Raw genomic sequence first — 22199 nt, 5'->3', positions numbered from 1 at the left:
TTCTGGGAATTAGAGAGATTATATTGTAATGAAGTTCGAATTATCTAGACAGACAATTGAGGAAAGGGCATTCCAGGTTGAATTACAAAGGCATGAAGGTGAAAGAGAGGGTGACACCTTTGGAGATTATAGGTAGTTTCATTTGGCTAAAACCAAAGATGGTAGGAGATGAAATTTGAGAGATAAGAAGCAGCAAATTGGCGAAGTACCTCATATGCCATGCTAAAAAAAATTGGATTTTATCCTGAAGATGAATGGAAAGATGATGAAAACATATTAAAAAGGATGAAAAGCCTGACTGCAGTGTGAAACAAGGATGGTTTCCCGGGAGGAAAGGAGACTAAAGACAGAGAATACCCGCTGTTGCTGTAGTCCAGAAGAGAAGATAGGAAGGAAAACTGAAAAGACTTGATGATCAATTAAGTGTTTATGTTTAGCATAGAGATAGGAAACTTTATTAACTTTCAAAGGCTTGGGTCTTTGGACGATGGTGCTGTTAATCATCTAGAAAAAGAATATAAAAGGAAGAGCTGTTATTCATCTAGGAAAAAGAATACAAAAGTTTTGGCTGGAGGAGTGAGAAAATAGAAATGAGTTAGTTGGTGAATGTTGAGTTTAAGGAACCCTAAATACAGTTGAGAATGTTTAGTAGGCAGTTGATTAAATAGACCTGGAGCTTAGGAAAAAGCCTGGTCTAGAGAATTAGTTCATCAACCAATCAACTCAATACGAAATAATCTCAACTAAATAACTAATAGAGTTAGTTATTCAACTAAATGATAGCTGAAGTCATGGTTGTACCACTAAGAAGTTACTGTGGTCTTACTGTGTGCCAGGCATTTCACACATCTGAACGCGTTCACTCTCCTTCCAACCCTGTGAAGTAGGTACTATTACTAGTCCCATTTTATAAATGGGGGGAACATCAGAGATGCCAAGTAACCTGCCCCAGATCACACACACAGTCAGAAAATGGTGAGACCCTGGCAGTACATTTCTAGTGTCTTTGTTTCCCACCATTTTGCTGTACTGCCCCTTAGAATAGATTATAGAGTTCATGATAGGACTGAGAGCAGAATCATTTAAGGGTTGAGTGGAGAACTGGGAAGGAAACTGATAAGAGGTAGGCAAAGAAGTAGGGGAAAAGTTAGGAGAGTGTCATCATGGAAGTTAAAGGAAGAGTATTTCAAGAGAATGGAGGTGAGTGGAAGGCTGTTGATGACACAGCAGTGTTGGGAGAACCACACATGCACACCCTGATATGAAGGTAAGCAGAGCAAAGTGAAGGTCAATACAACCAGAAGCAGTTCCAGCCCTGACAGAGGTCAAATCTCTGCTTGGTCTCTATTTCACTGAAGCTGGAGCAAGTGGCATGGAATTCAGGAAGGGAGATGAGAGGTGTGTGCACAATGGACTGCACATTTCCTTTGCATATTTATAAACAAGTCTGTGAGTCTTACTAAATAAAGATGATGCCATACACAGATGGAGTTAATTTGTTTGCATGATTTAAATGTATAGAAATATGTGAATATGAGGAGGAAAATGGAAACTAGCCTTTATTCCACTTTAAGAGCTATCCGTTCTGTTTACCTCAGGTAGATCTAAACCAGAGGTATGGTGCCAAGGCAAATCAACATTCCCTGTAGATGGATCCTCTCTTTACTCCGTTTTACTTTTATTTCCCTGTGTGTCTAATTCTGTCTAAATTTCCCTTATTGTGTTGCTCATTTTTTCTCCTTGTTTCTGAGTTCATAGCTGCTCAAAATAGTTGATTCATTTTTATATTCAGCAACACTGAGATCCATACAATATGCTTGGCGTTGTGCTTATGAATGCTGGCTGTAAGTGGCACACAGCAGCTCTTGGTAATTAATTGTCTCTGGATCATGTTCTGAGCCACTTAGGAAAGTTTTCCCCTAAGAAGCACATTTCGACCCTGGCCTCCAAATCCCTTGTGTTTTCAAACATGTGTTTATTACTAGCTGGACTTCCTATCATTTCTAGGAAGAATTATTAAACATTATCGAACTTATAATTGCTTGTCATTCATCCTGATGTCCATTACATGGAGTTGTCCATTTGAGAAGGAGTTGAATTGCAAACCAAGGCCTGCAATCACAGAGTCTGCCTTTGTGGCTTTTAATTTGTGGTCCAAATCTGAAACCACTCTTTGTTTTCCTGTACGTGGAGCCTTAAGGCCTTTTTGTTTTCTTTCCTGATGGGCTGTTACTCAGACCTCTTATTGAACCCGCTTTATGTAGCTTTGAAGACTACTCTGTTTCTTTGAGACGGCCTCAGGAGCCTCCCAAAGTAAACCTTTTATGTGACATAGAGCTTCTATTTTAAGTAAAGCCATCCAAATGTAATGTACACATTTCCAGAAAATAAGTCCAGCTATGTATTTTTATGTGACGATGATGACGATGGTGGTGAGGATGATGATGATAATGATGATGTGTGTGTTTATTTCTAAAGGTATACGTTATCACTCTTAGGTGCAATCAGGTTTGTTAGAAATAGAAAATCCTCACAAATTAGTGATAAGACCGATTCATGAGTAGAGAAACATTTTATACAGAATTTAAGCAATTACATTCAAAGTACTGAAATTAAATTTGTAAAGGGATCTAATTAGTATTAAAAAAAAAAAACTCCCAAAATTGAAAAATAAAGAAAAACACCAAAAACAGCCAAATCCTTCCAATCAGATGAAATCTCAAGAGATGTCTCAGATACAAATAATTTCAGATATCAGACATCTTAAGCTTGTGAGAAAAAATAAAAAGGAACATGCATTAGTTCTTCCTCTGATGTCCACCTGGGAGCTCATGCATTCGCCCTAATTTAGAATCTGCTGCTCCTCTGTTCCCTGATTGACCCCTTTCTCTCATTTCCCTCAGGCTTGACTCCTTCTGGGCTCATCGAGGCTGGCAGTATGGGGAGAAGCAGCAGCTGGTTTCAGCCTTCACAGCTCACATCTTCCCAGGACAGAGGTAGGACTTGTTTTATGTGAGTATCCTTGACAAAAGGAGCCTCAAAATAATTGCACTTATTGAAAACTAACTGACAATATGCTTGTTGAAATAGTGATGAACTGAAGACAAAATTACCTCTTAAAACTACCTTTAAAATCTTTCATCAGTTAAAAAGAAACAAGCTATTTTACTAACTTAACTATGTTTGAACTCAGTAAAAGAGTTTCCTCTTCGATTAAAACTATTTAAAGTTTCCCTTAAGATATCCACTGAACCTGGGACGTTTATGCTTAGACTGGTTTTTGCAAGTGGGTTGAACAACATAACCTCTATTAGCCAAACTTAGCTTTATGTTGCTGAAGTGAGACTCAGGAAAACAGATTCGACTGAGGAATCATCAGTGAGGCCCTTGAAGAGACAGCAGAATCACCAAATAGCTGTTGTGTAAGAGGATGAGCTGATGCTACCTCCCCTGCAGGGAGAGAAATGCTTCCGTGAGGCATTCATATTGGAATGCAGTTTCGATGGTATGATGTACTTGGGAATGGCTAGGATTCCCAGATGGGCAACCCTGGCTATAATGGGGATAGCCAGGAGAGTCTTCTTGATCAAATGCTTTTAGTCAGAATATCAAACACAAGCTCTCTTTCACCTGGGCATAGAAAGTAAGGCAGCCCCCTTCCCCTGCGCCGCCCCGGGAGTGCTAGGCTTTTTAACAGAATTGATACACAGAGATTGTATCAACAGGAGTAACATGATTTTAAATACTGCAGAAATAAAGTCAGAAAAATGAACATCAGGAGAGACCTGTGTCCAAGAAAACTATCCACTTTTAGGAGCCCATGGAATAGTTAGAATGAATGGTAATGTTAATATGAAAATAAACTTTGGCAGGAAAAGAGGCCAAGAAGGAAAAGAACATGAAAATAGCCTTTTTAGTTTCCTGGCAGTCTCTGAGGGGCATTGGACTGGTCCATGGAATCACAGCCCAGAGTCCAGCAATAATTTTATGATTTGTTGGAGACAACCTACTCACTTACCAAACCTAGAAAGATGGAAAGATTGACTAAGTGTGTCAACGTGTATTCTTTTGTAGGTCCTGAGTTATTGCCCTAATCTTCTCGAAGCTGTTTCACAGAGATAAGCATCTGGTGAGTTGATGATGTTAATGATAATAGCAATGATACTAGTAATAATAATGCTATTAACTGCATTGCCAATTGTACTAAACATTTTACAAATGTTGTCTTATTTAGTACATGCAACTTACTTACATGAGGTAGTTTCCAGATGGGGGAACTGGGGTTAAAAAAAATTAAGCACTTGGCCAAGATCACACAGTTGATAAATAGTGGAGCACAAACTGGAAACCAAGACAAAACTGTGCTCTTAGCCTGCTGCCACAATAAATAGTAAAAAAAAATAGAATGAGAAATTGGAGAACCTAAAATAACAGTACCTTTTTAAAAATTGTAGCCCATAATTTGAGTGTGCACGAATCACACCTGCTCTCTGTAAGCCACAGAGTCCTCTCTCTTTTACTCTGTTTCCTCCATCCATCTTCTGTTCATATTTGACTTGAAGCAGTTCTTACATGGACAGTCAGAAACTGAAATCAGCTGAATGGTGTTTTCTACAAAGTCAGATATGGAAAGCTGCCAAAATATCAGTCCTTGGGACAGAGTTTTTAAGTGACTATAATTCTAGGAGTAAAACTAGTCACTCAGTAAATGTTTGTTAAATGAATGAATGAGTCAATGAATAAATGAGTGAGGGGATTAGGTTCTTGGGTAGAGGAGTGGTTCTTGGGGAGTAATCATTCATAATTATATATTGTGTGTCTGCTGTGTACCATGAAAGATGCTGCAGTGTCGCTGAAGACGAAGTTCAGCAACTGATCACCATTCCTTCCTCAAGGTCCTCTCTAAAGCACAAGCTACTTGGCCAGCCTGGCTACTGAGTCCTACTGTAAACCCTCAGTCTTCTCCCTTGTAAAATAAGGGGTTTAATGGATTGTTTTTATTGCTCCTTCTACTTACCATTTTTCTATGAGTATATGCTTCTAAATATCATTTTTAAACAAACATTTTTATTTTAGAATAGTTTTTGATTTACAGAAAAATTGTTAGCTTAATACAGAAACTTCCTATATACCCTATACCCAGTTTCCCCTATTATTGAACTCTTACATTAGTGTGGTCCATTTTTTATAATTAATAAATCTACGTCAATACATTATTATTAACTAAAGTTCATGCTTTATTTATTTTTAGTTAGTTTTTACCTTTTTCTGTTGCAGGATCCCCTGCCCAGAACACCACGTTACATTTAGTTGTAGTGTCTCTTCAGGCTCCTCAGTGTCTCCGACTTTCCCTGTTTTTGATGACTTTGATTGTTTTGAGGAATACTGGTGAAGTATTTTGTAGAATGTCTCTCAACTTAGATCTGTCTAATATTGGTCTTATGATTAAACTTGGGTTATGTGTTTGTACAAAGAGGACCACAAAGTTAAAGTGCCATTTCCATCATGTCGTATCACACATGGACAAAAAAGTCAGGAACATGACTTATCACTATTGATTTAACTTCAATCACCTGGCTCAAGTCGTTTTCGTTATGTGACTCCACTGCACATTTACTCTTTTTCTCCCCCTTTCCATAGTACATCTATGGAGGGAAGTCCCTATGCATGGTCCATATGTAAGGAGTGGGGAGTCATGCTCTACCCCTTTGAGGGCAGAGTAACTACATAAATTTTTGAGAATTTTTCTTCACATGAAATTTGTCCACTGTCGCTTATTTATTTACTTGTATTAGGATGAACTCATGTATATTTATTCTATACTTTGGATTATTTTATACTTTGGATTAAAATATTCCTTGCTCAAACTGTCCCAGCTTTGGCCTTTAGGGGCTCCTTTAGTTGCGTCTTGTGTCTCTATGGCATGCCCCATCAAGGTCATGGTTTTTGTTTTTGAGTACTTTCTTCCTTTCTGGCACTAAAAGATTGCTTCAGGCTCATCTTGTGTATTTCCTGTCCCAGTACTATAATCAGCCATTTCTCCAAGGAGCCCTAGTTCCTTTCATTGAAGAATAAATTAGAAACCAAGATCTGGGAGCTAGGTGTGCTCATTTGTACTGGAGTGTCATAGCTTCTCATTCCTCTCAGCTGACAGAGCAAGGAAATATACTGTGTATACCAACCTGTGTAAATACATGTATCTATAAATATTGCCATGCATAACTGTCTATATCTATTACAACCTAAACATGAGTTTATACTGATAGCTCCAATTCTAATCCATTACTACATGAATCATTTGAGCCTCCTCCTCTTGCTCATCTGTAACCTCCTGCTCCAGCAGTGGGAACCTAACTCCTACCATCAGCCACTTATTTAATTGTTCATTTCCAGTATACACGTATAGCAGCATCAGAATTGTTAACACATACCTCATGGTAAACAATTTTATCAACTGGAGTACAGTGTTTATATACAGCGTCTTTTACCTTTAGTTTGATAGACTCCACTCATTTCCAAAGTTACACAGGTCTGCAACTTCCCCCTCACTACGCCTTTCAGTGAGGTTGTTTCATACATGAGTAATAAAGTTAGATTGTTTTGTCATATTCTAACACCCTAGGATTGTCCAACCTCCTAAATAATTGTTCATAATTTGCATGCAATAAGGTTCAGTCTTTGTGCTGAAAAGGTCTATGGGTTTTGACATGTGCATAGTTTCTTGTACATACCATTACATTATGACACAGTATAGTCTCTCTGCCCTAAAATATCTCCTGTGCTTTACCTATTCAAACCTCCCCTCCCTCCTACCCTGAACTCCTGGTAGCCGTTGATCTTTTAACCATCTCTATAGTTTTACCCCTTCTAGAATGTCATATAATTGGAATCATGTAGTATGTAGCCATTACATACTGGCTTTTTTCACTTAGCAATATACATTTAAGATTCATCTATGTATTTTCATGGCTTGATAATTTATTTTTATCACTGAATAATATTCCATTGTATAGATATACTAGTTTGTTTATACTTTCACTTGTTGGAGGACATCTTGGTTGCTTACAGTTTTTGGAAATTAAGAACAGAAGTGTGCTCTGGGCATGGAGGCTCATGCCTGTAATCTCAGCACTTTGGGAGGACGAGATGGGCGGATCATCTGAGGTCAGGAGTTTGAGACCAGCCTGGCCAACATGGTGAAACCCTGTCTGTACTAAAAATACAAAAATTAGCCATGCATGGTGGTACATGCCTGTGACCCCAGCTTCTCAGGAGGCTGAGACAGGAGAATTGTTTGAACCTGGGAGGTGGAGGTTGCAGTGAGCTGAGATTGTGCCACTGTACTCTAGCCTGGGCGACAGAGAGAGATCCATCTCAAAAAAAAGAATAGAGGTGCTGGGGCTGGACACAGTGGTTCACAATTGTAATCCCAGCACTTTAGGAGGCCGGGGTGGGCAAGTCACCTGAGGTCAGGAGATTGAGACCAGCCTGACCAACATGGTGAAACCCCATCTCTACTAAAAATACAAAAAAAAAAAAAAAAAAAAAATTAGCCAAGCATGTTGGGAGGCACCCTGTAGTCCCAGCTACTGGAGAGGCTGAGGCAGGAGAATCACTTGAACTTGGGAGACGGAGGTTGCAGTGAGCCGAGATAGCACCACTGCACTCCAGCCTGGGCAACACAGTGAGACTTCGTCAAAAAAAAAAAAAAAAAAAGAATAGGGGTGCTATAAACATTTGTATGCAGGTTTTGTGTGGACATAAGTTTTCAATATCTTTTTAACATTTATTTTTCAGGTCAATTAAAATCATAATTTGTAATAATCTAGCCTTTATATGGCTTCTCAAATATAGCTACCTTAAAAATAATAAATACCTTCATATAATAAATCCATTCAGATTCAGATACCATTTTATATAAAAGTGTGAACAATGAACCTGCAATTATTTTGTGGAATAAGATAACTTTAGGACAGTTTAGAAGTATTTCATTTAACATTCTTTGAAATTTGAGCAGACCTGTGGTCTGTGGAAGTTGTTTCTTTTACACTGCAAACAGATAAATTTATAGGTGTTAAATTTGCTATAAAATTGTTCCTTTATTGATCCTTTACTAATAAAACATATTAAAAATTATATATTTGGAAATCTAAATAGAAGCATTTTCAAATTGAAGTAATAAATACCACACAGTATTAGATAACTAAAACTTGCTCCCTTTATGTGAATACATATCAGATAGGACACAAGAAATGCCAGGAAATAGGCAATGATGATATTTTCTCTGGATATTTAATCTCTAAACACATGAAATATATTACATACAGTATAATCCTGTTGAAATATAACTTGTTATTCCAGAGGATTGGGTATGTGTTAGAGAGTCACCTATGTCCACTGAAAGCTTAAAGCATAGTAACAATTCTACAAAAAAACCACACCTTTCTATAACACTGTGTTCTATCAAACGACAATTTGATCAAATTTATCTTTGCCTTTAATACTAATATTCTAAATAAGCCTCCTTCTTTGGGGGTGAATTAACAAAAATTGCCCCCGGATTGTTACCACCTTACAAAATTTTTACTATGCTTCCGCATTCTATGTTAGTGACTTGTGTTGATTGGTCCAGGATGGCTCAAGTGTAAATATCTTGACATCAGAAAGATTTAACAATTTTAAGTGGCTTATTGTGTGTCTTAAGCTATCTTATGTCTATGGTTTATTTTACGTCTTAAGTTACTTTATGTAAAATATTTGAGAAAATAGAGAAGGAGAAGTTATCAGTGAGAATGAAGGGTTTAAGAATATCACACAAGTTCAATGTCTTTCCCCTCCCCATAGAAATTTTGACCATTTTAGTGTCGGAAAATTAATGAGTCTGCCAGGCGCAGTGACTCACGCCTGTAATCCCAGCACTTTGGGAGGCTGAGGCGGGCGGACCACGAGGTAAGGAGATCGAGACCATCCTGGCTAACACGGTGAAATCCCGTCTCTACTAAAAAATACAAAAAATTAGCCCGGCGTGGTGGCGGGCGCTTGTGGTCGCAGATACTCCGGAGGCTGAGGCAGGAGAATGGCGTAAACCCGGAAGGCGGAACTTACAGTGAGCCGAGTTCGCCCCACTGCATCCAGCGTCTCAAAAAAAAAAAAAAAGAAAGAAAAGAAAAGAAAATTAATGAGTCTAAAGCTATCTCAGAAAATGATGGGATTTTCTTTCCTGACCTAAAAGGTTCTGAGATTTCTCCATTAGAATCCTGCCTCACTGAGAGGTGAGGACTTTTTAACCAATAAGCCTGGAGGTTTTAGGGCTTTAGTTTAGCATAATCCCTGGGAATGTGATTCTCCCTGAAGCAAATCACATGTTATGATGCATTAGATGGGAGCTTCTGTGGTAGACCATGTCCCTTTTAACATTATAACAGGGGAAATCTTCCTTCTACCTCTTTTTTCATACCCCTTCCATATGTGACAGAGGACCCCTTAGCTGCCTCTAAGGGCATGCTTAGCTGCCTCTCCTGTTCTAGGATCTCTTTCTGTCCTTTGCTTTTCATCTTTCTCTCTCTTTCTCCATCTCTCTTCCTATCCTTTTGCTCCCATGAAACTATCTGTGCTGTGCTCTGTATCCTTCCAGGTTGTGACTCATGTCCCATTTAAAGCTGGAGAAGCAGCAAGATAGACTAAGACATGAATTCCCTGGATCTTCATTGGTAGTTCCCTGCATACTTTTTTTTTTTTTTTTTTTTTTGAGACAGAGTCTCGCTCTGTCACCCCTGCTGGAGTGCAGTGGCATGATCTCAGCTCACTGCAACCTCTGCCTCCCAGGCTCAAGTGATTCTCCTGCCTCAGCCTCCCAAGTAGCTGCGATTACAGGCATGTGCCACTATGCCCAGCTAATGTTTGTATTTTTAGTAGAGACAGGGTTTCACCATGTTGCCCAGGCTGGTCTTGAACTCTGGACCTCAAATGATTCATCTGCCTCGGCCTCCCAAAGTGCTGGGATTACAGATGTGAGCCACTTCGTCTGGCCTCCCTGCATACTCTTAAGTATGCCAATATTAGGTGAGTGGATATACATGTCTCTGGAAAAAGAACATTCTGTGGTCTTACAAGGGTTGTTCTTTTCAGTATTCTCCTGACATGGCAAAATAAACTTACTGAGTGCCAAAGATCCTCCAGGAGGAAAGGGATGAAGACCTGGGGAAGGGATCTCCATCCCATTTGAGATTCAACCTAGGTAAAACTTTCTAAAGGGCTAAGATAGTCCTGACTGAGGTCTCCCAAGAAGAGAGAGTCTGGCTCAGTGACAGGTTCAACTGAGCCTCGAGGTTTGTGGGGACAGCTTGTTCTAGATCCTGTGTGTAGCTGTGGTTAGAAGCCCAATTATATCCAGCCACTTTGGCAAAGCTGTCGTGTTTAGGAAACAGTGGCTGATTGTGTGAGTATAAATCCAATAAGCTGTTGCCTTGGGAGTCCATATGCACAGTGCTACCCTGCTGCCTGTGCAGTGTTCCATAGCAGCAAGGCCAAGCAAGACAAGGACTCACTGAAGCCTGATGGAACCAGTTTTCAACAGTGACATTGTATAGAAGTGATGTTTAAAACCAGAGCCTGTTAATGGACTAGTCACATGGACTTCTGAAAGAAGACTACTACCTTTGGACTAAGTTAATTCCCAAGTTTCTGTACAACAGAGAGAATGAAGGTTCCTTAAGAAAGAGAAACCAAATTACCTATATGGAGGAATGGAGGCTTAAGCAAGGAATTGGAAAAATAAAGAGAGATGCCCAAATTTTTCATCCTAAACTGATAGAGATCCATACAGATTATATTTAATATGCTAATTCATTGTGAATCTCTAAGCTCTGAAAGGTTTGCTAAATTTGTTTGACTACTGAACTTTTTAAAAACTATATATCTCAAGAGACTGGATTCCAAGGAACACTTGTTATAATAGAAAATGATTCTCCAGTGACAGAATTTTAGATACTAGGTCATGACAAAGGAGCAGCACATGGGGAGCAGAAGCCCTTTCCTGGCACCCACCCATATAGTTGTTTGACTGTCTCAGAGTAGACTAGTTCCATGGTTCTGTGCTGTTAATCGTATTGCTCTAGTGACTCTAACCCAAGGAGGGCAGAGTGTGCAGTGAGAGTGCTGAGATGGGATTCCAACTTTCTCCTTAGCTCCATCTATCATTATTAGCCTTTGAATAATGCCCACCACCTGCAATTGCTCGTTGGCTACATGAGAGTAGGGATTTCCTGTTGTATTGTGCATCTTCAGTGTCTAGAACTGTGCCAGACACCATTTAAGTATTCAATAACTATTTGTCAAATGAATGGACTTCTGATCTAACACTGTCCTGGCAAAGACACTAAAAGCCTAACTTAACCACTTCTTTTGTACAGTTTGTACCTTGTGGCTACAGAGATTCAGGAAGTATAAGAACAGTGATGACTTGAAACTACTGACTAGGTTTGATGGGCCCAGTCCTCAGCAGCAAACAGTAAATAATGTTTTATTTGTAAATCAAGTAAAACCTATCTTTTCCCAGGTTGGATCAACCCAGAATTGGGGTCAGGGGTACAGCCATCTCAAACCATATCAGCTGAATCACCATCTCTCTAGTTCCACATTGCTCAATCTGAGGATAAATTGCAACTTATTTAGCAACCTGTTTGGTGGCATATGTTTTATAAATAAATGTATTTCTATAAATCTGTATATAAATAAAAATTAAAAATATTTCCTTTCTATTCTTTAAACTAAACTATGTATCATGAAACTGTTTACAGTGTAATGTAGCTTACAAGGCAACATTTTCATCAAATCATTCTAATAATTTTTAAATCATTATTGATTTTTAGAAATTACTAGTATGGTCTTATGTTTGGTAAGCTCTCACTAAACTAAATGCTGCTTGTCTCTAAGCTATAGTTGTATGGAGGAAACTGTACTAAATGCGTCCTGTGGCTTCTCTTTGTGTAGATGGTTATTAGGTGTGGGCCCGGGCACATGCCTCAGCAGGAGAGTGATTGGGTGGGGTGCCCATCGTATTTAGAATGCTAATGTTTCTCATGTCATCTGTACCCAGAGAACTTTTGCTTCTGCCCTATCTGCAACACTGTCACCAGCCCAACTTGTTCTGCTACTCCTGCCAACCCTGGACCCCTCCTGAGCAGCAAGTAGGCACTGCGTCTGTCCCAGCTTCCACCTTGGTCTTAGCTCATGCTGCCCGGTCCAGATGCACCAGTCCCAAGTCCCAAAACCGCCCATGCAGTGGCCACTGCATGATGTCATTTGGTGGCATGTGGTCTAACTTAAGCTACTTACCAACCATCAGGGCAGAATTTCCAATTTCAACCTGTAGTAACATCATGCCTGTGTGTACTGGCTGAATATCAGCCATGGCCCCATCTCTTCTGAGTAGTTCTGCAAATCTCAAGGCCTTCTCTCATATTTGTGTTAGAACAAGCCCATGAATGCTGTTTTCTTCTATCTCATGATCCCTACCATTTTTTCTTCTGTTTCTCACCTCCATAAAATGGCTCCCATGTTGATGTATTGATTCCTGGAAGGAGCTTCTGTTTTGCTTTGCCTCTTAACATCACTCAAGTGATGCTGCCCTTGCTGATACTCTGTTTCTGAGCTGAAGCTGGAGAGAATCTCCTCCGTTGGCCTGAGTGGCCTGTGATCTGCAGCCCAAGGCTGCCCCGTGCTCTTTGTGACTTACTCCTTGCTATAACCCAGAGTCTGTGGATGATCACATTAGAAAACACCCTCAGTTTACTGTTGCCTCCCACTGCTCACCATCTTCTGAATTAAGACTGCACATTCTGGCTCTTTGCCTCGGGTAATTTTTTCCCCAATAACTTGGGAACATTGATTCCTAGTGGCTTAGGAGAGTTGTTCTCCACACAGCTGGGCACAAGAAGCAGCCAGCTGAATGGGACCAAGGCATGAAGGCTGAAAACCTTGCAGGTGACTTGGATCTGCATCCCAGGTTGAGAATCTCCAGTTTAGGAGTCTCTTTTGAGTCCTAAAGGAAATACTCAATTTCCCCCATCTGTCAGGCCCCTGCTACATCTACCAACATGTGCAATGGGATTAGTTCTTAAGAAATTCATATACAGCTTAGATTGTTGCTCAGAGACTCCTGCCACTCTGTGAACAACCACCCTTATGGATACTGATGCACAATTTCCTTTGGGTTGATCTCATAAGTTGCATTTCCAAAAAAAAAAAGAAAAAGAAAGAAAGAAAATAATAAGACCTCGACATCATAAGGAAACCACTTTTAGTTGCTCCATTTCCTGGAGCCTACAGCTGGCAAAATGCCTGGGACAAGATGTATTCAATTCAAGGCAAAGCAGAGTTGTTAGAAGAAGCAGATGGCCCACCTAAGGTGAAAAAATTACTTTCTTGTGAGGATAGGCGGGGCAGTTTATTCACCTCTTCCTCTAGGAAGGTGAGAACGTGTGGAGACAAAATAAATAAAACACATTACAAGCTCCTTCCACAGATGCACGGAACAATTGGTGCTGAACATGGCTACAGGAGGCATCTTCCAGCCTCCAGGAGGGCTGTAGGAGCTTGTCATGCATGCATTAAAGTGTCCCCAGAACTCGAAAACCATTCCATCAGAGGAGCTAGTAAGAACCAATGAGTCACTGACAACAGCAACCATCAGTAACTGTCTCTGAGAGCTGGTAATGAACAGAAACAAAGATTGGGGATAGTTAAGATGAGCCAGGTAAAAAGGGTCAGGAAAATCACTGAATAGATTACAAGGCAGCAGGAACTGTGATCCATCTGAAGAAAAAGGGGAATCGTGTGAGTGGAGGTGTGGCAGCTAGATAATCTGCACATATTGAGGTAAGGGGAGGCCAGGCAGTGAGAATTTGTTATGATTATCTAACACTTTCCAGAGGAGAGAGACACGTTTCTTGGTAGCTACTCCTGTTCAGATAATCTAGAAAGTACATTTCATTCAGAAGTCTTCTCCAATATCTGGATGCTGCACCCCTTAAGGTTATGAAATGTTTTTGCTCTGAATCCTTGTTCACAAGCAACAGTCTGATCATGAATTTGGTCTCCCAGGTACCTTGATAATGGGCAGAATGTGTCAAGATTGAGGAAACAAGTTTGGAGATCCTTGGAAAGGCTTATTCTGTACCTGTTACAACTAAATAAATGTGGGTTTTGTTTGAGAGTTTGGTTAGCACGGGTCAGTTTCAACCTAATCACCCAGCAACACAGACAAAATCCTCTCTTGGGACCTGCATGGCTGAGGGTCAGACCCCAGAACACTATGGCCACTCCTCTGTATTGCCATCCTGTGAGGCTCCACTGGAGCAGCCTGGGCCTTCTTCCCTGACATTTGTGTCTGTTTAAATTTCACACAGTCAGTCCAGAAAGTCATCTCCCTACCAGTTTCTTTAAAATCAACAGAGGCTAGTTCTAAATAATGTTTTCTGTAATGCATTCTGGCATCTCATAGCCCTGAACCTTAGGAAACAAGTTGCATCTCACACTCTGTAATCATATACCCAAGTAGCAAACTTCCAGCTTCCTGCAGTGGTCCCTGCTGTCTTCTTTATCCTGATGAGGTGAGTCTTGGTGAGGCCACATGGTGACGTACAGGGGATCCTTAAGCAAGGAGTGGGAAAGGAAAGGTTATGCTGCCACGCACAGCTCCAACCCTGAGCCCTCAGGCTCCTTGATCATGTCGTTTGAATGGGGGGTGGCTTGGGTTAAATGAAGAAAGGGGTGGGTGTTCTCATCTACAAGAGCAGAACTAGAAGGGTGCTTCTTGTCAGCTGTGTTCACAGCAGCTGTGGCTGGGTGCACAGCTTTCCCCATTTTTCCACTGTTGAAAAGAGTGTGTGCTTCTGTGGCTGGTGCTGGCATTCTCATCCCTGACTCTTGTAAAGGTGCCACATCATCACTCCAAGCACTCTCTCTTCGTTTTCTCCTCCCTAGGGTGTCAATAGTTGACATTGTGCACTCCTTGGTGGGCACTACGCGCTTGCTTGCTATAGGACACTTACTCACTGGTAGTTTGGTAGCAAGTAGCTTTTGCCTGTCTCCAGAATAAGAGGGAAGCAGCAGTGACCCAGCTCTGGAAATTATCTACCGGGTTCACATTCCATATATTGCCCTGTATCCCTTGAAAACAGCAAATTTATATGCAAAATAAAAACATTAATATTGCATATTAATTTCTTCTTCCCCCTGTTTGGAGAGTTGGCAGAAGGACTAATAAAGATGACTAGTGTGAATAGTGTCTCAAAATAGTCATTTCATAAATTGAATAGGAGATGCATTCACTGCAGCTGAGATTTATGAAGGTTCGGTGAGGTGGCAAAACAGGGTTTGCAATTCAGGATTTTATTGCCCTTAGGAGCTGTGGCTAATCTGTTGTGAAGCAAGGTTTCAGCTGGGTAAAGATTGAGTAACTAGAACAGAGATGCATTGTGTAACCCCTGTTTCCTTTTTATTTCTTGCGGACCAGTGAATATCCTAAAGTCCCAAACTGTATGCCAGCTTAGTAGATTTAATTTTTGAGTGTTTTGTATCATGACAGCTCAGCATTTCTTGCAAAAAGTGGTCATAGATAACCATGGCCATTATATCAGTCTCTGTGCTGATGCTGAATTTGTCTGACAGACTCACACAAGGGTCTCTAAAGAAACTTTTCTTTAAAGGGAAAGAGAATCAGCATTTCCCAATTACTTATTCTGTCGCCAAACAACCTTTATTTCTCATGACAAATCTGTGACATTGGTATTACAGGTATTTCACCTTTGTTCTGGATAGGATGGAGGCTCAGAGAAATTAAATAGCTTGCTCAAGTTACTTAATTAAGAACCTTAGAAGCCTAAAACAAACATGATCTCTTCTGGTCAGTTTTATGCAGGAGAAGTGAGGTTTTGGGATTTAAACCAGGCGTATCTGCCTCCAAATCCGTTGCTCCTTCCACTGTGCTGTGTATCTGCATGCACACTGGGAGTTGGAGAAATGCCATAGGGTTTTAAAGCACCACCAATAAAATCATGCGATAAAAAACATATTTTGAAGAAAAGGCTGATTGTCATGTTGAAGTGCCCCACCGGCAAGTCTCTAGGAGACCCCGGTAAGACCAGCGTGTGTGCCCTGGGTGTTTTGAGTACCTAGGAGGGCAGGGACAGCAGTCTCCCCTCCCGCAGTGTAGATGAGCCGGGCAGGGATAGCAGCAATGCTGCCCCCGAAGTCATCTGCCAACTTCCAGTCAGTGGCCCTAACGTTTCTCTAGTTATCTGAGTGTCAGCTCTTACAATGTCTTATGCTTCTCAATGCCTCTTTATTTAAACATTTGCCAATTGGAAGGGATTATGTCCCGACAACGACTTCCTCATTTCCATGCTCACTCCCAAAGCACAGCTCAGACGCCTGTGCGGGGATCCTGTCTGCCATAAGAGCCTCCCAAACGATGCTCCCCGCTGCCAGCCACTCCTTGCGCCCATCTTGTGGCTACTAGATATATCGTCCTACAGCACAGCTCTGATGATCTCATACCTCTGCTCAAAACGAAGGAAGTTTCCAAATTTCAAAGCCCAGTGCCAGGCGTGGTGGCGCGCCTGTGGTCCGGGTGACTGAGGAGGCTGAGGTGGGAGGATCACTTAAGCCCAGGAGCTGCAGGCTGCAGGGATCTATGATTGCGTCACTGCACTCCAGCCTGGGCAACAGAGTGGGACCCCATCTCTTAAAAATAATCAAAATAAATTATTTTAATTGTAAAAGTCTGAAACCAAATTTCAAAGTCAAACCTAGAAAGTGTCTCGTGGCATCCCCAGGCTCCTGGGGCCCTCTCCCTTAGTGTGACGGCCTAGGACTGGAGTTCTTGGTTTGTTTTTGGAAGCCATAGCCTCGGAGTGATGGTTTCTGAGGAACCATCAGCTGCAAGAGTTCTGCTTTATAAGAATATACACATAAGAAGAAAATATAAATAGCCTAGAACTCTCTGGATTTCATCACATCATCCCACCCCCCCCCCACACACACTATCACATCATCACACACACACCACACCACACACACAATCACATCATCACACACAACACACAAAATCACATCATCACACACCACACACACACACACACACACACACACACACACACACACACACACACAGAGCCTATGTCTTTTCGCATTTAGTTGTTATCTAGCGCCACCTGGTGTTAAAACTAAACAGCACCTCTGGAGAAAAAACAAGAATCTACAGGCACGTTTTATCCCAAATTGAGGATCTTTAGCACTGGAAGGAACTTTAGAGATCATTTAGACAGCTGCCTCATTTTATAGATTAGGAATATATGCAGAATTTAGAAACAGAACTGAATCCATAGTTCTTGAATTCCAGGCTCCTCAATTTTCCAGCATGCCCCAGTTGCCTCCTAAGCCTCCAAAGGAATTGGACTAGAGTGATACCACCTTTGGAAAAAGACAAAAAAAACAAAACTAGCATTTAATGATCCTTTATTATAAGCCAGTTATTGTGCTAAATGTTATTGTGCTAAACATGACCTCATGATCTTATCTGTTCTGCATAACTAGTCTCCCTCCCTCCCTCCCTCCCTCCCTCCCTCCCTTCCTTCCTTCCTTCCTTCCTTCCTCCCTTCCTTCCTTCCTTCCTTCCTTCCTTCCTTCCTTCCATCCTTCCTTCCTTTTTATCAGAGACGAGGTCTTGCTCTGTCATCCAGGCTGGAGTGCTGTGGTGTGATCAGAGCTCACTGCAGCCTTCAACTCCTGGACTCAAGCCTTGATCCTCCCACCACCTCAGCCCCACAAGTAGCTGGGACTACAGGTGTGAGCTACTGCAGTAGGGTGATCTTATTCTTGTTCCACAGATGAACAAAGTAAAATTCAGAGACCTGCAACATACCTTGGACCTGCAAATACTTTTACGTCTGTGTTTCCATAAGGACCTGTTCATTCCGGTTGTCTCAGTGGTCAGTGTGGATTGCCACATGAATAATTTGGTGGTGGCTTAAAAAACAAACATTTACTTCTTGCTCATGTTTCATGAGAGCTGCAGGTTGACTGTGGGTCAGCTGTAAGTCTGATGGGCTCAACTTGGCTGGATGAGTAATTTGGTGGTGGCAATTGGCATAGACCCTGAAAAATAAAAGATAATGAGGAGCTCAATAAGGTCATATTGTATTATTTGTTCACAATTATTCATTCCTTCCTTGCCTTTACCATACTTTTGTGCAGCCAGAATACATTTTCCTCCCTGCATTGACCTTGGACTTGGCCACTTTCTTTGGTTAATAAAATGTGTGTGGACTTGATATTTGCTGCCTGAGCAGAAGCTTTCAGTGGTGTGGTTTGGTGAGACCTACTTCAGCCTTGAACTCCCCTGTGAGAACAGCACACCTTAGAGAGTTGCTCTTCCTTCAGTCCTGGCTCCGGAAGGAGACAATACTTGTGGCTAAGTCGAATCCAGCAGAGCTGAGCCCATCAGAGTCACAGCTGACCCACAGTAAACCTGCAGCCCTCATGAAACGTAAGCAAGAAATAAATAGTTTGTAAAGCCATTGAGCATTTGGTGGTGTTTGTTGCTGCACCAAAAGCTGACCAGTACGGAGTTTGAACACAAGTCTGGTTGACTCCAAAACCTTTTTAGAAACTCTGTGAAAATGGACACTACTTCCAGGATGATGTCTAATATGGTTTGGCTCTGTTATCCCCACCCAAATCTCATGTCAAATTGTATTCCTCGGTGTTGCAGGAGGGGCCAGGTGGGAAGTGACTGGATCACCGGGCGGTTGACTTCCCCTTTGCTGTTCTCGTGATAGTGAGTTCTCATGAGATCTGGTTGTTTAAAAGCGTGTAGTACTTCCGCCTTCACTCTCTTTCTTCTTCTTTGGCCACATAAGACATGCCTGCTTCCTCTTCGCCTTCTGCCATGATTGTAAGTTTCCTGAGGCCTCCCAGTCATGCTTCCTGTATAGCCTGTGGAGCTGTGACTCAATCAAACCTCTTTTCTTAATAAATTTCCCAGTCCTATGTAGCTCTTTGTAGCAATTCGAGAACAGACTAATACAGTATCTAATTTAACTAATTTGAGAACCTACTAGTGTTAGTAGTTGCTGAGGCTCTTAACTCCTTCAAGGCTTTGCTGAATTCCGCTCTCTCACTGATAATTATCCTGAGCACCTAATTTAATTCTGCAACCTACTTCTCCAGCTCTACCTCTTCTGTCTTTTTTTTTTTTTCTGTTCATAAGTTTATTGTCTTTATCTGAAAAATCCTCATAGAAAACTGTTTGGTTTAGCTCTCAGCAGCCTGCTCCTGAGCTCTGAGGGAGCTTGCCTTCTTCTGAGCTACCCAATCTTTCTTCTGAGCAAGGGACATTTTGGGGCGGTTCCACCTCTTCTTTTTAATTTCTTTCTTGTGCTTCTTTTCAGAGACTGGATTCTCTTGTATAGCAGCATGAGCTTTGTTTTACACCTCCTCCATCATGTCTGCAGTTACACTGTTCTTTATGCATTGAGAGAACTGTTTTTTGTAAGCATCCTCATCTTCTTCCATTAAGTGGCGCATGTCATCTGCAACATTCTGGCCCATGATGCGCTTCTGGTGTACTTCTGCATTAAATTCCTTGCTTTCAGAATCATAACCAAAGAATTGTTTGGTACCGTGAGGGATAGACAAACCTCCATCCATAGCTCCCTTCGGGGTGCCAAAAACTTTATTGCCGGTGGTATTCTGGCAGGGCCTGCATCCAAATAGCAGGTAAAGGCACCTGACTGATCATCAATGCTTTCCACATTGTGCTCATCGCCAGTCACCTCCACTTGGCTTTCATAGATCTTGTCCATGCCAAACCTATTGAGAAGCCTGTGGGCCAGCAGCAGGCCAGTACAATATGCTGCAGCATAATTTGTCAGGCCGACCTTCACACCATACTTTGGCAGTTTGTGTGCATATGCTGAGCAGACTATCATATTCCCCTCTGTACAGGCATAAGCAATCTGACAAATGATAGCTCTATCATCCTGTATTTGGGTGAGTTGTATTTATTTTTATACTGTATCACCAAGCATTTCTGAGCATAGTAATCAGTTTTACCCTCTCGTCATCTTCTAAATTTCACTTGGTATCTCTTCAAGTAGGTCTTATTCTTAACAAGTGTAATAAACCCCATCCTGCAGAACAGAGACCCACACCCGTGGCTCCACAGAGACCTGCAGGCCTGGCACTAGTGGGGGAAAAGGGCCCTCTTCTGTACTTTTGATTCCCTTTACCTTGACCTACTTTTTTCTCCTTTTGAAAGCACCTATTGCCTTCTAAAATACTCTACAATTAACTTACTTATAATGTTTATAGTTTAAATGTCTCCCTTGCTGAATTTTAAGAAGGAAAGGGTCTAGTGTGTTTTGTTTACTGCAATACTTTAAACAATGCTTGGCACATAGTAGGGGCTGAAAAATATTTTTTTTAATAAATGAAAACACGTCTGAAAGAATGGCAGCTGTTGTATTTTGGTAACGTGACCAGTAGAGGTCATAGATGAGTTCTTTAATTATCTTGGAGCTACAACTACTATGTCAGTGTATGCAAGGATCTATTCATTCTAGATGTCTCGGTGATCAGTGTGGATTACTACACGAACAATTTGGTGGTAGTGATTAGCGTCGATCATGAAAATTGCTGAAAGGTACACATTCATGATGCCTCAGATTGGCTTCCCCTTCATATATGACCTAGTCTTGGGAGCCAAGCAGAGAAAAAAAAAAAAGAAAAGCAAATAGAAAATAGGATGCAAGTTAGGGCAGAAAGTGTTGGCTTCAAGGCTATGTCTGTCTGTATAAATTGCTTGTACATGGAAGTTAAATTTAAATAATCAGAGAAGATAGTAAAATGCTTATTTTCAATCGCAAGCTATTTGTTTAGATTAATAATACCTCCTCCCCAAAGTCTGCGTGAGTGTGTGAGCTGGGGCAGGGGAGGAGTATGTACTGATAAAGCCTATTAATACCAGGACACTTGACTGGCTTTTTCCTCTTCCCTTTTACCACAAAAAAACAACAAACCACAAATTACAAGCCATATTCGGCCTGAGTGTGGTTTATTCTCTCTGGCTTGATTGCTCGTGCCTAAATGTCACAGTATGTAACCACAGATATGGAGGTATAAAGGAATGATGACTATGGATCAGAAGTGAATACTTTCCTTTTGATTGCATATGGATTTTGATAGATTGATTGGTTCAAGGATAAACATTTGAGAAGGAAGAAAATGTACTTTATTGATTGCCCCCCACGCATCAGGCACTGTGATAGCTACTTTCCCATGTCATCTCACTCCCTGAAGTGAACAGGGTCAAAGATAGCATCTAGAACTTAGTAGAAGCTCAATAAATTGTCAAATGAGTCAGTGAACAGTAAATGACTCTTAGGAAGAAGCATCTGTTTCTCTATTTTGGTTTGGTTTGTTTGAGCGGGGGGCTGATTTGTTATATTTTTTATGTTTATGTTCAGTGTTTTTTATTCATTGCAGGCATCCATCTCTTGGGTCTGAAAAGTAAATAGAATGTGCTCCCTGTCACGAGACCCCGAAGGGTGGGCCTGCATGGAGAGCTAGGATGAGGAGATGCTAATTCTGGTCCTGCTCTGAAAATTAACCATTGCCTTTGATTATATATGATAAATCATTACATAAGTCCTATCTTTTCTACTTCACAACATGTCGTGAGATAAATGTAAGATACCACATTTAGAAGGTTATTTAGTTTTTAAATGGGAAAGTTAGTCAATAAATGGGAATTTAATGAAAAGTTTTCCATGAGGCCCATCGTGGGGGAAGTAAGACTAAAGCACAAACTCTACCCTGTATCACACATTGCTGGCCTTGTATAAATACATGGATGAACAAAACAGAACAATGATCTCAATATCGCACACTACTTGCTCAATGCCGCCTTAATGAAGGATGTGGATTTCCAGACTGAGGAACTCCATTGTGTTGGAATATCAGAGATAATGTTTTTTTTGAGCTTGGGGTTGGTAAAGGGCCAGAGACCTTAGTTCTTACACTATTCTGAGGCTTGTCGCCAGATAAATGCAGGGGTAGATTCTCTTGTGGGATGATGTAGAAAGAGAATATGCCAACTTTTCAAAAATGTATTTAGTATGGGGCGGGTAGGGTGG

General features: G+C 41.1%; 1 pseudogene; it reads right to left on the bottom strand.

Annotated features, from left to right (window-relative positions):
* Positions 1 to 19249: 19249 nt before the first annotated feature.
* LOC105524385 lies at positions 19250 to 20203 on the bottom strand (annotated as a pseudogene).
* Between the last annotated feature and the right edge of the window lie 1996 nt (positions 20204 to 22199).

The sequence above is a fragment of the Colobus angolensis genome, unplaced genomic scaffold (assembly GCF_000951035.1).
Source record: "Colobus angolensis palliatus isolate OR3802 unplaced genomic scaffold, Cang.pa_1.0 Scaffold5, whole genome shotgun sequence".
Classification (NCBI taxonomy): Eukaryota; Metazoa; Chordata; class Mammalia; order Primates; family Cercopithecidae; genus Colobus; species Colobus angolensis.
Note: the sequence above shows the minus strand (reverse complement) of the source record. Positions and strands in the feature narration are given on the sequence as shown.